Genomic DNA, 18,667 nt, shown 5'->3' with positions numbered 1-18,667 from the left:
TATTAAAGTAACTGTAACTTTCAGCTTTTAATGCAGTGTTCCCTTCATGCTAACTTCCTAAGCTCTAAGCTTGTGCAGCATCTGGTGACATGGCAATCACTTTACAGCACATTCAAAGCATCGGTTGACAAAAGAATCAGTAAAATAGCATTATTATGTATCTTAAATGAATCCAATACTTATAGCAAACCAAGTGGCTTGGAGTTTGGCTGTTTCACATGCCCAGTGTAATGATGCTTATATGCTTATATGGCAGGATGCATGACCTGCACATTGATGACATTAAGATACAGAAAACACAACTAGCATGGGAGAGACTCTGCTAAGTAGTCAGTTTCCTCACTCACGGATATCACTTTGTCATTAATTCTTTCCATCCTCATATACCTGTAAATCTATTTGAAAAAATTAAATGTCAACCATCATACCTCAGGTTCTGTGTTTATTTTTTTATGAAAAGGAAGGGTGAGCTGGGGGCAGGCTGTTGAGAGCTGTTTGCTGTGGTTGAGGCCAGACTGCTCTGAGGTTTTCTGGCATTTTTTCATCTGTGCTGCCATCTAGAGAAGAGAATGAGAAACACTCATAAACTGGAAAAATAAACTGGAAGTCCCAGGACGGAGTTATGGGAAAATGGACACTGTATACTGATCTGTAGAAAACTGTAAGAAACATCAGGGAGATTTGGTGGCGATAATTTTATGTTTTTCCCCCCTCTCTCTCCGTCCCTCCCAGATACAAATCAGAATTTGGATATCTGTTACCGGTGTTTATGACAGGCATTCCTGCGGAGCCATTTCCTGTATTCAAATTGAACTCTTCTTACATAAATAAAGTTAAATTGTGTTAACTTTCTGGGACCTCCGAAGTGGTGTAATTTTTCCATAGTTAAGATGTTGCTGGAAATGCTCATATTCTCAGTTCTGCAAGATTTGGAGATGAAATGGCAGGCGTGCGTGCGTGCGTGTGTGTGTGTGTGTGTGTGTGTGTGTTAACAAGATAAAGAGGTTCTTTGAAGACTGAGGGGCAGTTTCCTGAAGTCAGTGTGTTCCACAGAAGCTCCTAGTTCTGCAGAATGTTTATAGGTGAAACATCGGTCAAATAAATTTGGGGAATGCTAGGTAAAACCATTTTAAACAGTTTTCTTTATTACAGCCAGGACTTCTAACAGTCTTTAGTTTACCAATGTGCACTGTGAACTTGCAAGAGAGGAAAGTGCTGGGCAAAGTTTCCCAAACTTATTTGATCTTGAAACCCTGGGCTTTTCATAGGACCGGTGTTGTGTGGAGCAAGCTTTAGGAAATATTACAACAGGGAAAGGAAGTTGGCCTGCTGCATGCACGCCATGTGCAAACATACCAGTCCTCCATTCCTCTAGAAGGAATGTTATAGGAATGGAATTTGTTTGATAATTGCTACTTGCAGGTATGACAAAGTAAGTGTACCTATAACGTAGGCCAGATTTTCTCTCTCAGCTTACTTATCAAATAGCAAATAATAAGATATGGTCTTTTTACTTAGCACACATTTAGCATGCTCTAAATCTATGCAAGGTACCATTGGGCAGGGAGGATAGTGAGAGTAAAACATGATTCTTGCTTTTGACAAACAAATAGGTGGAGTGGTAAGTTTAGATACAATATACTAAAAAATCCTTTAAACAATGGTCATACCAGGTTTATTCATCATAACTGAAATAACAGGCTTTGTTTCTGTGCAGCAAGGCCATGTTCACCCATGGACGAAAATAGCCTTTAGAAATGCTTTTGCAGGGGCTTCCCTGGTGGCACAGTGGTTAAGACTCCGCCTGCCAAGGCAGGGGACACGGGTTCGAACCCAGGTCCCAGAAGTTCCCACATGCCACAGAGCAACTAAGCCTGTGCACCACAACTACTGAGCCTGCGCTCTAGAGCTCGAGAGCCACAACTACTGAAGCCCGTGTACCTAGGGCCCGTGCTCCACAACAAGAGAAGCCACCGCAATGAGAGGCCCGCGTGCCTGCCGCAGCTAGGGAAAACCCGTGCACAGAGATAAAGACCCAATGCAGGCAAAAATAAATAAAACAAAATAAATAAATTTAAAAAAATTAAGAAATGCTTTTGTAATAGCAACCATTGTTAGAGGATTTTACCTTATTTTTTTTTTAAATTAAAATGTCAATGGCCATGAATATTTTCCTGCATTAATCCTGGAAAATGACATTCTTTGTGAAACTGAGTGAACAATATTAATGCTTCTCTTTTGATAATTTATCTGAACTTTAGGAAAAAGAATATATAATTCATGCTTTTGACTCAAGAAGTAATATCTCTGTTTAGGAATTAATAAGGATAATGATAAAACATCATCTCTCCCAAAGGATAAATATTATTTTCATTTTATAGAAGCAACTGGGGCTTAGAGAAGTGAATCAGTTTGTCTAATAGCTTGTAAATGGTGGGACTGGGATTCAATTCCAGTCCTATCTGTTCCTAAATCTTTATTATTTATTTCCCTTATGGTGGGGGCAGAGTAATTTTAGAAAATGTTTGCATACTACCTGATTTCCACAATATCAAAATAAGACTTCCCAAAGTGAAATGAGGAAAACAGTTTTCCTGGGATTTAGAGACTTACACACACACACACACCACACACACACACACACACACACACATATATAGGAGACCGTAAACTTTATGAGAGCAGAAACCATAGGACCGCATCTGTTTTCTTTATCATACTAAACCTGGTGTTTAGTACATGCCTTGCACGTAGGTCCTCAATAAGGATTTGCTGAATGGAGTGCACTCAAATGATAATGTTTGGGATTAGGTGCTGGGCACACATCAAACCTTCAGTATTCTATTGCCATTTTTTGCAGTAGAATTCATTTATAAATCGTAAAGTCTTCTCTCTTCATGAAATGGTTTGAACCTGGTCAAGGGCACTTTCGACATTTGCAAATGTGTTTTCCAGTCCAGTCTCAATAGTTAATCACATTGTGAGTCAATTTGTGGATGACTGAGAATCTTCGCCTGCATGGTTGTTTGGTCATTCTCTGCAAATTCATTCCTTGAAATGTGTTAAAAGAAGTAGGCTTGAAAGAAAACTAGACTTGAAGGCAAAGACTAAATATTTTTTATATTTGTATTCTTAGCACTCTGCTTCATAATAGGTGCATGGTACATGTTGAAAAAAGAAGGAAGAAAGAAAGGGGAGGGGAAAGGAAGAAAAATGAGAGTTAAGAATCTTGGACTTTAGCCTTGGGTTGGCTATGTAAACTTGGGCCAAGCATTTCTTTTTTCTTCCTCAGTTTCCTTTTCTGGAGCTAGGGATGTTGACCTACTTGATCACTGAGGCCCCTCCAGATTTTAAATGCCTGTGGAAGAGACTGGGGTCATTCTTGATACAAACAAGACCATGTTTGTTTGTTTCCACTAGGGGGTACTGTAGTACTAGTACAGTGGCCACTGTCTTCCAATTTATCCAATTCTGATTTTTTTTTCTGAATTTACTCCCCTGAAAGACATTCCTTTTCCTTTTTTTTTTGAAGTATGTTTTTTAAAAAAATTTTTATTGGAGTATAGTTGATTTACAATGTTGTGTTAGTTTCTGCAGTACAGCAAAGTGAATCAGTTATACATATACCTATATCCACACTTTTTTAGATTCTTTTCCCATATCCGTCATTACAGAGTACTGAGTAGAGTTCCTAATGTCTCAGTTACCAAGAATGAATTGGCAGCAGGAGTTCCTCAGTGACTGGGTGATGCTGAAGGTCATCTCTGACCAGTCCTCAGAAGGCTTCAAAGGTCTTCCAAATGTTTTCTTAGCTCTCTCCAGTGACTCCTTAAGTCATGGCTAAGGCCTGGGTTGTATTAGATTGAGCAGGGACTGGATAAGAAATCCTGCACCAGGCACACAGTTAATGTAATTTCTTTTACTCAGAATTTTGCTATCTGTCCAATCTGGTTGTCCATTCTCTTTTTTCAGAGTTGGCATTCATAGTGGAAAGAACAAGTTAGGATGTCCCTCTTTTCTGAGTGATTCACACCATGTTTACCAAAGAGAGCAATTGGTTTTTCCATTTCCTTTGACAATCTTCTGAATATTTTAACAATAGAACACCAAAATTATGTGAATAAATGGACATTCCTTACTTTTAACTTTCAAACTCAAATTTATACTACAAAGTATAAGATTTAATTCTATAATGGAAGCTGGATAAACCTAGGAAGAATTTAACTCCATGATGATTAATATAGCTTAGTAGAGAAGCCATAGAACTATTTACTTAGTAAGGTTATGAGATGTTAAGATTTTGCTTGGGCCAAAAAGAGGGCCTTGACACTCTTTTAACGGAAAACAAAATGGAGCAAATTCCACTTACCCTAACAACAAAAACAGAAATTTAAGAAATGTGCCAAATCTACATGAAGACAACTATATAACTAACCAAGAGTTTAAAAGAAGGCTTAGGGCTTCCCTGGTGGCGCAGTGGTTGAGAATCTGCCTGCCAATGCAGGGGACACAGGTTCGAGCCCTGGTCTGGGAAGATCCCACATGCCGTGGAGCAACTAGGCCTGTGAGCCACAACTACTGAGCCTGCGCGTCTGGAGCCTGTGCCCCGCAACAAGAGAGGCCACGATAGTGAAAGGCCCGCGCGCACCGCGATGAAGAGTGGCCCCAAAAAAAAAAAAAAAAAAAAAGAGTGGCCCCCGCTTGCCGCAACTAGAGAAAACCCTCGCATGAAACGAAGACCCAGCACAGCCAAAAATAAATAAATAAATAAATAAATAAATAAAAGAAGGCTTAAATAGAGAGCTATACCATGTTCTTGGATAAGAAGGTTCAACATTGTAAAAATTTTAAATTATTCCCTCAAAGTATTCATAAATATAATAAAATTCCAATCAAAATTCTAATTAGATATTCTTGGAATCTTGATAAAAGAGTTCTGAAATTCATTGAGAAAAATGAAGCTAAGAAGAGCAAAGAAAAAAATTTTAAACTTTTGAGTGGGAAGGGGATTTGAATGATCAGATTTTAAAGAAATTATAAAATGGCTGAAACTGAAACAATATCATAGTGGCAACAAAATAAACAACCAATAAAATAGAATAGGAAGTCCAGAAATAAATCCAAGTATGATGGCCTGGATGTGTGTGTGTGTGTGTGTGTGTGTGTGTGTGTGTGTGTGTGCATGTGTGTGTGTGTGTGTTTTGGTTACCTAGCATATGAATGCTTTTCCCAGTATGGAAACTGAAGAAGGGCACATCTTCCTTCTTCTAAATAGGAAGGACATCAGCATATAACTGAGGTTTACCCAGTGAGATTCTGACACTGAATCCAGGAGTGGTGCAAAGGTACAGGGACCGGCAATTTATTTACAGAGAGAGTGGTGATGTCAATAACCCAGGAGAAGAGAATGCCTGGTGGTAGCAGTGTTACTAGAAGCATTCTGCCTAGACTCTTCCTTTAACAGGTCTTGGCCAAGTTCTGCCAGCATTCTAACTAGACTGTTCCAACAGAGGTCCTTGGCTGAGTTATCTGTTGCCAGCCTCTTTTGGCTTCTGTTTCTTGAGTTTGGTTTTTAACTTTCCCATAGACTTTGTGAACTATTTGGCATCCTTCAAACAAATTCCATTCTATTTAAGCTACCTAGAGTTGGTAGCTCAACAAATCTTAGCAAACCAAATTCAACAATATATAAAAAGGAAAAAATATATAAACAGCTCATGCAGCTCAATATTAAAAAACAAAAACCCAATCAAAACATGGGCAGAAGACCTAAATAGACATTTCTCCAAAGAAGATATACAGACTGCCAACAAACGCATGAAAGGATGCTCAACATCACTAATTATTAAAGAAATGCAAATCAAAACTACAATGAGGTATCACCTCACACCACTTAGAATGGGCATCATCAGAAAATCTACAAACAACAAATGCTGGAGAAGGTGTGAAGAAAAGGGAACCCTCTTGCACGGTTGGTGGGAATGTAAATTGATACAGCCACTATGGAGAACAGTATGGAGGTTCCTTAAAAAACTAAAAATAGAATTACCATATGACCCAGCAATCCCACTACTGGGCATATACCCAGAGAAAACCATTATTCAAAAAGACGCATGCACCCCAATGTTCATTGCAGCACTATTTACAATAGCCAGGTCATGGAAGCAACCTAAATGCCCATCGACAGACGAATGGATAAAGAAGTTGTGGTACATATATACAATGGAATATTACTCAGCCATAAAAAGGAACGAAATTGAGTCATTTGTTGAGACGTGTATGGATCTAGAGACTGTCATACAGAGTGAAGTAAGTCAGAAAGAGAAAAAAAAATATCGTATATTAACGCATGTATGTGGAACCTAGAAAAATGGTACAGATGAACTGGTTTGCAGGGCAGAAGTTGAGAGACAGATGTAGAGAGCAAACGTATGGACACCAAGCGGGGAAAGCCATGGGGGAGTGGGGATGGTGGTGTGCTGAATTGGGCAATTGGGATTGACATGTATACACTGATGTGTATAAAATTGATTACTAATAAGAACCAGCTGTATAAAAAAATAAGTAAAATTAAATTTAAAAAATTAAAAAAAAAAACCAGATTCAACAATATGTAAAAAGGACCGTATACTATGATCAAGTGGGATTTATTCCAGGGATGCAAGGATGCTTCAGTATCTGCAAATCAATCAATGTGATACACCACATTAACAAAAGGAAGGATACAAATTACATGATCATTTCAATATACATAGAAAAAGCATTTGACAAAATTCAGCATCCATTCATGATAAAAAGTCTCATCAAAGTTGGTACAGAGGGAACGTATCTGAACATAATTAAGACCATATAAGACAAACCCATAGTAAACATCATACTCATTGGTGAAAAGCTGAAAGCTTTTCCTCTAAAATCAGGAACAAGACAAGAATGCCTACTCTCACCACTTCTATTTAACATAGTATTAGAAGTACTAACCACAGGAATCAGACAAGAAAAAGAAATAAAAGGCATCCAAATTGGAAGGGGAGAAGTAAAACTGTCACTATTTGCAGATGACATGATACTATATACAGAAAACCTTAACATCTCCACCAAAAAACTATTGGAACTAACAAATGAATTCAGTAAATTTGCAGGATACAAGATTAATATACCTAAATTTATGGCTTTTCTATGCACTGATAATGAACTATCAGAAAGAAAAAGCAATCCCATTCAAAATCACACCAGAAAGAATAAAATACCTAGGAATAAACTTAACCAAGGAAATGAAAGACCTATAAGCCAAAAACTATTAAACACTGATGAAGGAAACTGAAGATGATACCAAGAAATGGAACGATATCCCATGTTTGTGAATTGGAAGAATTGATATTGTTAAAATGTTCATACTACCCAAAGCAATCTACAGATTTAATGCAATCCCTATTAAAATACCCATGACATTTTTCACAGAACTAGAAGAAATAATCGTAAAATTTATATGGAACCACAAAAGACCCTGAATAGCCAAAACAATCTTGAGGAAAAAGAACAAAGCTGGAGGTATCATGTTCCCTGACTTTAGACTATGCTACAAAGCTACAGTAATCAAAACAGTATGGCACTAGCACAAAAACAGACACATAGATCAATGGAACAGAGACCAGAAATAAACCCATGCCCTTATGGTCAATAATCTATGACAAAGGAAAGAATACATGATGGGAAAAGATAGTCTCTTCAATAAGTGGTGCTCAGAAAAACTGGGCAGCAACATGTAAAATAATAAAATTAAAGACTTTCTCACACCATATACAAAAATAAACTCAAAATGGATTAAAGACCTAAATATAAGACTGGAAAGTATAAAACTCCCAGAAGAAAATGTAGGCAAAACATTCTCTGACACAAATCATAGGAATTTTTTTTGGATCAGTCTCCAAAGGCAAAGGAAACAAAAGAAAAAATAAACAAATGGGACTTAGCTAAATTTAAGAGCTTTTGCACAGCAAAGGAAACCACTGACAAAACGAAAAAACAACATACTGAATGAAAGAAAATATTTGCAAATGATATGACAAATAAGGGGTTAATATCCAAAATATATAAAGCGTTCATGCAACTCAATATTAAAAAAACCAACAACTCGATCAAAAAATGGGCAGAAGAACTGAATAGACATGTGTCCAAAGAAAACATACACATGGCCAACAGGCACATGAAAAGCTGCTCAACATTGCTAATCATCAGTGAAATGTAAATCAAAACCATGAGATATCACCTCACACCTGTCAGAAATGTTGGCAAGGATGTAGAGAAAAGGGAAGCCTAGTACATTGTTGGTAGGAAAGTAAATTGGTTCAGCCACTATAGAAAACAAATGGAGATTTCTCAAAAAACTAAAAGCAGAACTACCATATGCTCTAGCAATTCTAATCCTGGTATATATCTGAAGAAAATGAAAACACTAATTCAAAAAGACATGCACCCAGTGTTCATAGCAGCATTATTTACTATAGCCAAGATATGGAAGCAACCTAAGTGTCCATCAATAGATGAATGGATAAAGAAAATATGGTATATATATATATATATATATAGACATACACACACACACACACAATAGAATATTACTCAGTGATAAAAAAGAACGAAATTTAGCAATTTGCAACCACATAGATGGACCTGGGAGGTATTATGCTTAGTGAAATAAGTCAGACAGAGAAAGACAAATACTGTATATTATCACTTATATGTGGAATCTAAAAAATAGATGAATGAGTACAACAAAACAGAAACAGACTCATATAGAGAATAAACTAGTGGTGAAGGTAAGGGAGGAGGGGCAAGATAGAGGAAGGGGATTAAGAGGTACAAACTACTATGTATGAACTAAATAAGCTACAAGGATATATTGTGCAGAACTGGGAATCTCACCAACATTTTATAATAACTTTAAATGGAGCATAATCTATAAAAATTTTGAAACACTATGTTGTACACCTAAAATTAACAAAATATTGTAAGTCAACTATACTTCAATAAAAAATAAATAAATAAAATGCAAATTTTATCACATCAATTAAAAAAAAAAGTTACAGCTTTAAAATTGAAATGCTATATAGGAGAGAATTTGGAGAAGTTAGAGGACTCCCACCCCCAAACTCCACTAAGCCTCCTTTGCCAGCTGAAGCAGTATCTCCTTTTGCTTACAAGAGTGTTTCTCCTTTGTCTGAAGATACCGAAGGGAGTTACCTTATAAGAGGAGGCCAGTTCTCTTATGCCCTTTTCTCACCCTGCAGTATCTTCAGATCTTTAATCAGAGTCAAATTGTAGTATGCTTCAAGGGACCAATTACAAAGTGAAATTCAGGAATAGATGGCTTAAGCACCAAAGGAATTGAAGAACTTTGCTGATTAATCGTGGAATGTGGGTTAGAATAGATTTTAAGAATGTTGAATGAAAAAGAGAAGGACACAATTTTAGAGTGGGCTGATTTTACAGATTTCACAAGAGATTCTGGATTAACTGTTAGCTTGAGAAACTGGGCATAATTCTGTTTGTTCTGCTAACAGTTGATTTAAATCTGGACACAATGGTGACTCATGCAAAATGAAGTTGAGATGCAAATCTCTTTGGTAAAATGTAAAAGAACAAATTAAAAAATTTCAGGAGATAGGAATGCAGGAGAGGATTTATCATTTCTGACCCAACCATTCACCTCAACTGTGTCTTTCCAAAGGGTCCAGAAGATACTCTTCACAAAGGCTTTGAGAAACAAATCTACAAAGAGAAGTTCAGCATATTTTAAAGTGCTTTGGAGAATGTTCTCTTTAGACCAGGGATGATGATGAGAGAAGCTGGAGTTGAATTTGGCTTACAGAGTTACAAGAGGATCCCAGAGAGGCATGATCCGAGTACAGCATGTAACATTCATATGTGGTTAACTTGAAAGGTAGTAGGGTCAGTCTGAAAACCCAAATGGTCTGACCCGTAGGTTCTTTGAGGTGACTAGCTGGTCATGGAGTCCCTAGGACTGAAATAGCAGTGCAGCCCACTAAGGTCCTACTTGCTTTATTTATCAAAGAATCAAACAAACAAAAAACTTTCAGGGCTAGAAAAGAGAGACATTATCTAGTCTCCAGATACAAATCAGTTCTTAGACAGAGTTTATGGAAATCTGAGTACTCTTGAGGCAGTGCCTACTTGAATCATCCTTTCATCATGCAAAGGGGACATGTGGCCATTTATTAGGATAATTGTTAATGATGAAGCAGAAATAGTTTGCTTTCATCTGATGAACAATAGCACACACAGTTTCACCTTCTTGCCACAGGATTATATTACCTTTCAGGCTCCGGGCCACAATCCAGCAGAAAACTTGCTATTTTCCTCATTACAGGACATCATATTGGCTCATTAGACTGTTAACACTACATAGATCGGGACAAAAGAGTAGAAAGTATACATATCTTTGAAACTTTGAAAAATGTTCAAGGGTTCAGTGGTGTAGAGAATATGTTTGGTCATGATTCTAAAGTAAGGGTTAAACATTGTACTTGAGCCCTTTCCCATGAAGAAGAGACACTATTTTGGTGGACCTCTTTGAATTTTAGTGGTTTACTACTGGGTCCAAGCGGAGCATCTAACCCTGGAACACCAAACAACTGCAATCCCACTTGCTTATCATGATCCAGGTGTTATCTGAGACTCCTACCTCAAGTTGAAAAGGTAAATATAGAACCAGGCCTGGACAGGTCCTGAAAGCAAGTAAGTTCAATGAACAAGTTACTCATATTCTCCTGTTGCCTATTCCTGTGAGCCTTGCTGTTCCTCTCCAACTTACATATATTGCCTCATGGGGGCTTTCACTATGACCAATTAACTTAGGAGGAAAAAATTAAAACCTGGGTTACAGATGTGTCTTACTGGCTTGGAGTGGACTGCTTTAGGATTTATAGCTCACTTAGAGACCAGATGGACGAGGGAAAAAGACAGTCCTTACAATGGGCAGATTTTGAACAAATATATCTCATTGTTCAATCTTCCTGGAATCAACAGTGGCTAATGATTTGGTAACTTGACGAGCAACTTGAAAGGGGTAAGATTAGTGACAAGGAAGTTTGAGAAAAAGGTATGTGAAAGGACCTTTAGGTATGGGCCAGAAGATGAGAATATCATATTGTATATTGTTGAAAAGTGGAGATGATTACATTTCCTGGTTACAGTATTTAAAATTTTAATTAGTTTTGGGGTTTACACTGAAGATTAATTTATAAAACAAATAAACTTGATCCTGCAGTGGTTGATTCTGGTGGAGTGTGTGTGTGTGTGACAAAAATTCTACTTATTTCCTTCTCACTCTTCCCTTATAAACCCGTAGGCTACTCAGAGTATGATTAAAGCTACTAATATAGTCCATCCTCATTTTAGAGATGAGAAAATGTTCAAAGAATTGACTTGACATGTTGCACGTCATACTGTTAGTGGCATAGCCAGGATGAAAACTCAAGTCTGCCTCGTAAACTAGTGCCCTCACCAGAATAGCATATTAGTTCTGTAACTGGGAATAAATGCCATTTAATGGTAACTCCACCCTTCCTTGTTATCTAATCCATAACTCATGATGACAGAAAAGTAGCACCATTTTCTGTTCTTCAAAACATGGAAAAGAGAGTTGCAGGGATAGACACTAGAATAAAAAACATTAAATATTTGAATGTATATTTATAATCTGCATCATACATTTTCCCCTCAGACTTGGAATGGCCTTCGAGCTACAAGTGGTATACATTGTGCTCAGAGTGTTGTATTCATCGTGTAATTTAAGGGGAAGGCAGCATAAATCTCTGAAAGATGTTGCTGTCTCCAGCTGTGACTTTTATCTAAGGTTGCACTGTCCACATGAGGCTTTTGAGCACTTGAAATGTGGCTATTCTGAATTGAGATGTGCTGTATAAAATATACACCAGACTTTGAAGACTTAGTACGAAAAAATAATGTAACATATTTCATTAGAAATTTTAAAATACTGACTGTATGTTAAAGTGATAACATTCTGGAAATTTTTGGTTAAATAAAACATATTATTAAAATTAATTTTATCTGTTTTTTTACCTCAGCGTGGCTATTAGAAAGTGTAAAATGACATTTGTACTTTGCTTTCTACTTCCCTTAATCAGTGTTGATGAGAGAAAACCAAATCAAATTGAATGGAATTCGGACAAAGTTTCCTGTGGTTCATTAGAGCTGTCAAAATATTAAGGATGTCAGTTACTTCACAAGTCTATGAGCTGCTGAGTTTTTACTTTTGACAAAATCACCATCTGCAAATTGGAATTTTTCATTTTTCAGAAAATATTGGAATGGCAGTAAGCCAGGACTGTGTCTAATTCTGCTTTTAACACAGAACAAGTTACATTGATGGTATTTGATAATTTTGCTTTAGAAATCAGGTGGACAAAAGCAATTTAGCTCCCCAGGGAAAGTATAGTGAAAAAGGGCCTATTGGTTAGTTGCTTTGAACATAGAAATATTTACTTTGAAAATCTGAGGCTTATAAGGGGAGGTTGCTACTTTTGAAAAGCTGCTACACTTAAAGGTTGTTAAAATGAAATTACTTCCCTTAAAGAATGAAAAAAGAAAGACAGAAAGAAAGAAAATCTGAGGCTTATATCACTTTATCATATTATTTCTAATTTTATTTCACTGTAAAATTTTAATTCCTCTATAATGAGATGATGATATTCTTTTTGATATGTAAAATTTTAGGTTGGCTATAATCATTCTTTTACAATATTCATTAAATCAAACCCATAAATAAATAAAATATATCATTATATATATTACATATCTAATATATAAAACATATTATATTAGACTAATACACACCAGCATGACAAAACCACAACTGATGTCTTCCAAGTAGGAATGCTAACTTTCCAGAACTTAATGATTTCCTTGGTGTCCTACATTACGGAGGCGTTCCAATAAAGTTCAAACAACCTTCCAAAATAGAATCATATTATGGCTGTCTTTGAAATGACAGAGACTGTGAGTGCTACATGGGGGCACAGCACCACACCTGCTAAAATGGACCATAAAGGTCAGTGGTGATGCTCAGTCAGATTAGTGTCTTCTTCTCAAATCTGTTCCTCCTCCTTCTCCGGTGTTGATGGTATCACCATCTATTCACAGTCCTTCTATATTTCCTCACTTTCATTCCATGTGTCCAAGTGGTCATTAAGTAGTGTCAAGTCTAACTTTGAAATGTCTCTTGAATTCTTCCCTCTCTCAACCATTTTCAGGATAACTTTCCTAGGTGAGTCACTCATCAACTTGGCCTCTGATACCTGGAATAGCCTTCAAATGATTAAGTTTCCAAAATGAGGACCTGTCTGCAACTTTTTCCCACTTTAACTGAAGGTCCATATTGCCACCACAATGACCTATCCAAATATCCTAAAGATATTTCCAACTGGATCCTCACACCTACAGGATAAAGTCCAAACTCCTTAACATAACCTTAAGGCTCTATATGTTCTAATCTCAATTTACTTTTCTAGACTTACGTCCTGCCTCTCCCACCACATCCTAGACTAGGAAACCTATGTTTAAAAGAAAAATCACATAATCAAAAATCCTTCAACATTCTGGATTTTTTATTGTTAATATTGGGGGAACTGAGGGGATTTATGTATTGTATAATAAAACAGACATTACTCAAATATAAATCTATTACTTATAGAAAATTTATTCTGTGTATTGCCCTTTGTCAATGAAGTGGGAATTCTTTTGATAGCAAGGGACAGAAATCAAATTTGAATTAGCTTTGGCAAAATTAGAAATTATTGGCTTTCTGCAGGAATGCAGAATGACTGCAGGAACTCCACTGCCATCAAAATTCCTTTTGACAGTTGGCTCAGCTCCTCTCTGCATGTCTCCTACATCTGCTCTCACTGCAGACAGGATGTCCCCACAAAGCGGAAAACAAGGATAACAACAGTTCTTTGGGTCAGTGTTCTTTAATAACCATGTGGCTGCCTCTCTTTCTTGATTCCAACTTGAAAAATTCAGAGGAAAGCCTCTGACTGTACTGTCTTAGGCCAGGTGCCTACCCCTGGACCCAACAAGTGTTCCAGGGGAGTGGGGTCATGTAAGCAAGAAAAGTTCTGCCTACAACCATGTGGATTGTAGAGAGGGAGAGGGATACCACTTCTTAGGAAAGAGAGCTTTTAGGGAAGGCAGTATCACAGACAATCACTCAAGTAATTCTTAAATAATTTTAGTGATATTAGATAAAAACAGCTGCAAATTGTATAATTTTTAATTATATTTAACTTCAATTTTAATTACTAATTGATCCAGGCCTGCTAACACTATAGCTGGCACCACTATAAGAGATTTTTAGGCCTGCTTGGCCTACAAATTTGTGCTCATAATTTGCTTTTTCTACTTAAGATTTTCTTGTTTGTTTTGTTTTAGGTTTCTAATGATATTGGTTCCAAATACTGTTAATTTAAGTTCCTAATAGTCATAACTCATATTTCTGTATTTGCTTATTTTATTGGCCAGAACTTCAAGAATCATGTAAAATAATCATTTGTATCATTGTAAAATTTTTAGATAAATGTATAAATAAAGGCTAGTAGGGTAAGGAAGCAGGAAAAGGGTACCTCAACTGATTGACTGTATAGGTTCCTGTTGGAGCTAGAAGGGAACTCAATGACAGCAAGGCTTATAACAAGTTGGGATGCAGAGTATGGCATTCTCAGTTTTTAAAATATTCGAACAATACTAAATGGGTTGGTAAGCTGGGGTTGACCTGAGATACTACCCTTCCTCCAGCTCTCCATAGTTCAACAACTAAAAGGTTAGATCTTGGCATAGTAGGGGTTGATTGTTTCCAACTGGTTGTTTAATATTTTGAGCACCAGTGATATTAAAACACAGTAATTTATGTAATTTGATTCCTAGTGGGATACACCCTCAGGACAAAAAAAAAAAAACTTACAAAAAAATCTTATGTCATCTTTGATCACCAAATTGTCAGTAAAAATTCTGAAAGTATTAAAGTAGTCTAAAAGAAGGGACCAAGATCTTTAGCAAAAAGAAATACAACTACAAAACCAAAGAAGCAAAACTTTGTACTCAAGTTTGTATTGAAAATATGAGTATGAACTCATAATGCATTTTTATCCTTAAACTTCTATTTTCCTAGTTCTGTTCACTGAAAAGGCTCAGAAACAGTGAACAACCTCGGAGAAATAAATACTACCACGGCCAAGACTGTGGTCTCTAGGGCTTAGAGAAACGGCTACTTTGAGATCTGGAGCAAGAAATGTATAAGATGAGCCTGGAAATATTGTCATATAAACAGTGAAGAAGCTTGATAGCTTCTTCTTTGATATGATTACTACATGTAAAAGGACTCAGGAGCTAACTTGAGAAGGTTCCCACAATTTGAGCATCAATAAGAATAACTGCAATTGATTAAACATATCAAGTATGTTAAAATCCATGAGATCATAATGGTATTTTTAAAAGAATTACATTGGTCACCTTTGGAGGTTGCTAGTAAACCAACTCATTACTCTGATAACTGGTAAGTAAAGGGAAAGAATCAAGCATTTAGCCTGCCTTTCTCTTACGAGCTTTACCTCTTGGTAGGTAAATAGTTGAGGTCAGGGAAATTATACAAATAGATATTATAGAAATAGTATAGCTAATAAATGAAAAAGAAAAGATATAATTAGAATATTACCATTTTGCAAGCCCTTAATGGAAATAATGGAACTAGGCAATTATCACTGAGGGCTGTTAACATAAAAAGAAAAACACTAGATATCACTATCTCCTGATGGAAGAGCTTATTACCACTTATGAAATGTTTTTGTTTTAAAAAAATGTTAAAGCTTAATAAGATCAAACCTCTAGATCTAACTGGAAGTTTGTAGATGATTAAAGCGGACAGAGAAACATGTTAATTGATGCCACAGGAATGCAATCAAGTCTAGATGTGGGGAAGCTCTTTAGGGTGAATGACAATAGCTGACACTCAGAGCCTGGCAGGAATTTTTTTTAGGCTTTCTCCCCTAAACTAAAATGAAACTATGTACCCAGAGAAAAGAAGCAAATTGGAAAAAATGTAGTCGGAAGGGTGGGTCAGTCTCTTTATCATTCAGGCTGCAACCCAGTTCTTTGGAAAACTCGAAACAACTGTCTTTGCCTTGGAAATCTCTACAGGACCAGAGGTGTGGCTCTAGAAAGTGGTTCAAAGCTCACCTGTCCTTTTGCCAATCCCCAAACCTCGCCTATTCATCTCAAAATGCTTGTAGTTACTGGGACATTGAACTGTGCCTTTGTGATGTAGATTTTCTACCCCCATCTTCTCTAGGACCTAAGAGCCATTCTTTGAAATGCAAACTTTAGGGAGATGTTTCTCATCCAACAAAACAAAACAAAACAAAAAGAAGGGTGGAAATATTTGGAAATGGGGCAAATGAGAAATCTTAAAAATCTTATCTATAAATATTAGTAAAAAGGCTTTAGTCGGGCTTCCCTGGTGGCGCAGTGGTTGAGAATCTGCCTGCCAATGCAGGGGACACGGGTTCGAGCCCTGGTCTGGGAAGATCCCACATGCCGCGGAGCAACTAAGCCCGTGAGCCACAACTACTGAGCCTGCGCGTCTGGAGCCTGTGTTCCGCAACGGGAGAGGCCGCGACAGTGAGAGGCCCGCGCACCGCAATGAAGAGTGGCCCCCGCTCGCCGCAACTGGAGAAAGCCCTCGCACAGAAATGAAGACCCAACACAGCCAAAAATAAATAAATAAATAAATAAATTTATTTAAAAAAAGGCTTTAGTCATCTGAACAGATGAACACAACTTTTTCCAACTGCCAAAACAAAATTTGAATCCAACTATTCTTTTATAAACTAGTGAGTTTTGTACTAGTGTACCTCCTTAATAAATTTTTTTAAAAATGAGAGCTATAAGTTCTCTGCATCTGCCCATATGTTTGTGTGTATCTGTATACATATGTTGTAGATGTGTGATATTTTTCTACCTTCGGATGGTATTGCAAGCAGATAGGGTATGGGATCCCTGGAGAAAGAGAACCAGGCATGGCTTTCTTGACATAAGAGAAGCTATTTTGTGGCTTAAATACTTAAACATGGACTTCCCTGGTGGCGCAGTGATTAAGAATCCGCCTGCCAATGCAGGAAACACGGGTTCAAGCCCTGGCCCAGGAAGATCCCACATGCCGCGGAGCAACTAAGCCCGTGTGCCACAACTACTGAGTCTGCGCTCTAGACCCTGCGAGCCACAACTACTGAAGTCCTTGCGCCTAGAGTCCGTGCTCCGCAACACAAGAGAAGCCACTGCAATGAGAAGCCCGCGCAACGCAACGAAGAGTATGCCCCGCTCCCGGAACTAGAGAAAAAGCCCGCGCACAGCAATGAAGACCCAACGCAGCCAAAAATAAATAAATTTATTTAAAAAAAAAAAAAAAAAGACTTAAACATAAGACATGACATTATAAAACTCCTACAAGAGAACATAGGAAAAACGTTCTCTAATGTTTTGTACCAATGTTTTCTTAGGTCAGTCTCCCAAGGCAATAGAAATAAAAGCAAAAATAAACAAATGGGACCTAATCAAGCTTACAAGCTTTTGCACAGCAAAGGAAGCCATAAACAAACGAAAAGACAACCTATGGAATGGGAGAAATTTGCAAATGATGCGACCTACAAGGGCTTAATTTCCAAAATATACAAACAGCTCATACAACTCAACAAAAAAAAAACCAAACAACCCAATTGAAAAATGGGCAGAACTAAGTAGACATTTCTCCAAAGAAGACATACAGATGGCAAACAGGCACATGAAAAGATGCTCAACATCACTAATTATTAGATAAATGTAAATCAAAACTGAAATGAGGTACCACCTCAGGCCGGTCAGAATGTCCATCATTAAAGTCTACAAAATAACAAATGCTAGAGAGGGTGTGGAGAAAAGGCAACCCTCCTACACTGTTAGTGGGAATGTAAGTTGGTGCAGTCAACATGGAACACAGTATGCAGGTTCCTCAAAAACTAAAAATAGAGTTGCCATATGATCCAGCAATCCCACTCCTGGATATATATCCAGACAAAACTATAATTCAAAAAGATAACTGCACCCCTATGTCCACAGCAGCACTATTCACAATAGCCAAGACATGAAAACAACCTAAATGTCCATCAACGGATGAATGGATAAAGAAGATGTGGTACATATATACAATGGAATACTACTCAGCCATAAAAAAGAATGAAATAACGCCATTTACAACAAAATGAATGGAACTAGAGATTATCATACTAAGTGAAGTAAGTCAGAAAGAAAAGGACAAATACCACATGATATCACTTACATGTGGAATCTAAAATATGACACAAATGAACTTATCTACGAAACAGAGACAGACTCACAGACATAGGGAACAGATTTGTGGTTGCCAAGGGGGAGGGGAGGTGGGGGATGGAGGGAGTGAGAGTATGGGGTTAGTAGATGCAAACTATTATATATAGAATGGATAAACAACAAGGTCCTACTGTATAGCACAGGGATCTAGATTCAATATCCTGTGATAAACCATAATGGAAAAGAATATAAAAAAAGAATGAATATATGTGTA

General features: G+C 37.2%; 2 long non-coding RNA genes across 2 annotated transcripts in view; one reads left to right on the top strand and one right to left on the bottom strand.

Moving 5' to 3' along the window:
* The window catches only part of LOC309630430, a 118,798-nt gene that overhangs the window by 38,770 nt on the left and 61,361 nt on the right, over positions 1 to 18,667 (bottom strand). Inside the window, exon 4 of the long non-coding RNA XR_014245661.1 lies at positions 429 to 557. This is a non-coding gene — a long non-coding RNA (uncharacterized lncRNA). The remainder of the gene's footprint in view (positions 1 to 428; positions 558 to 18,667) is intronic.
* On the top strand, positions 553 to 17,476 carry LOC309630442. The gene is made up of 2 exons (XR_014245673.1): positions 553 to 16,529; positions 16,841 to 17,476. It is a non-coding gene; the product is annotated as an uncharacterized lncRNA (long non-coding RNA).

The sequence above is a fragment of the Balaenoptera borealis genome (assembly GCF_965194805.1).
Source record: "Balaenoptera borealis genome assembly, chromosome: 6".
NCBI lineage: Eukaryota > Metazoa > Chordata > Mammalia > Artiodactyla > Balaenopteridae > Balaenoptera > Balaenoptera borealis.
Note: the sequence above shows the minus strand (reverse complement) of the source record. Positions and strands in the feature narration are given on the sequence as shown.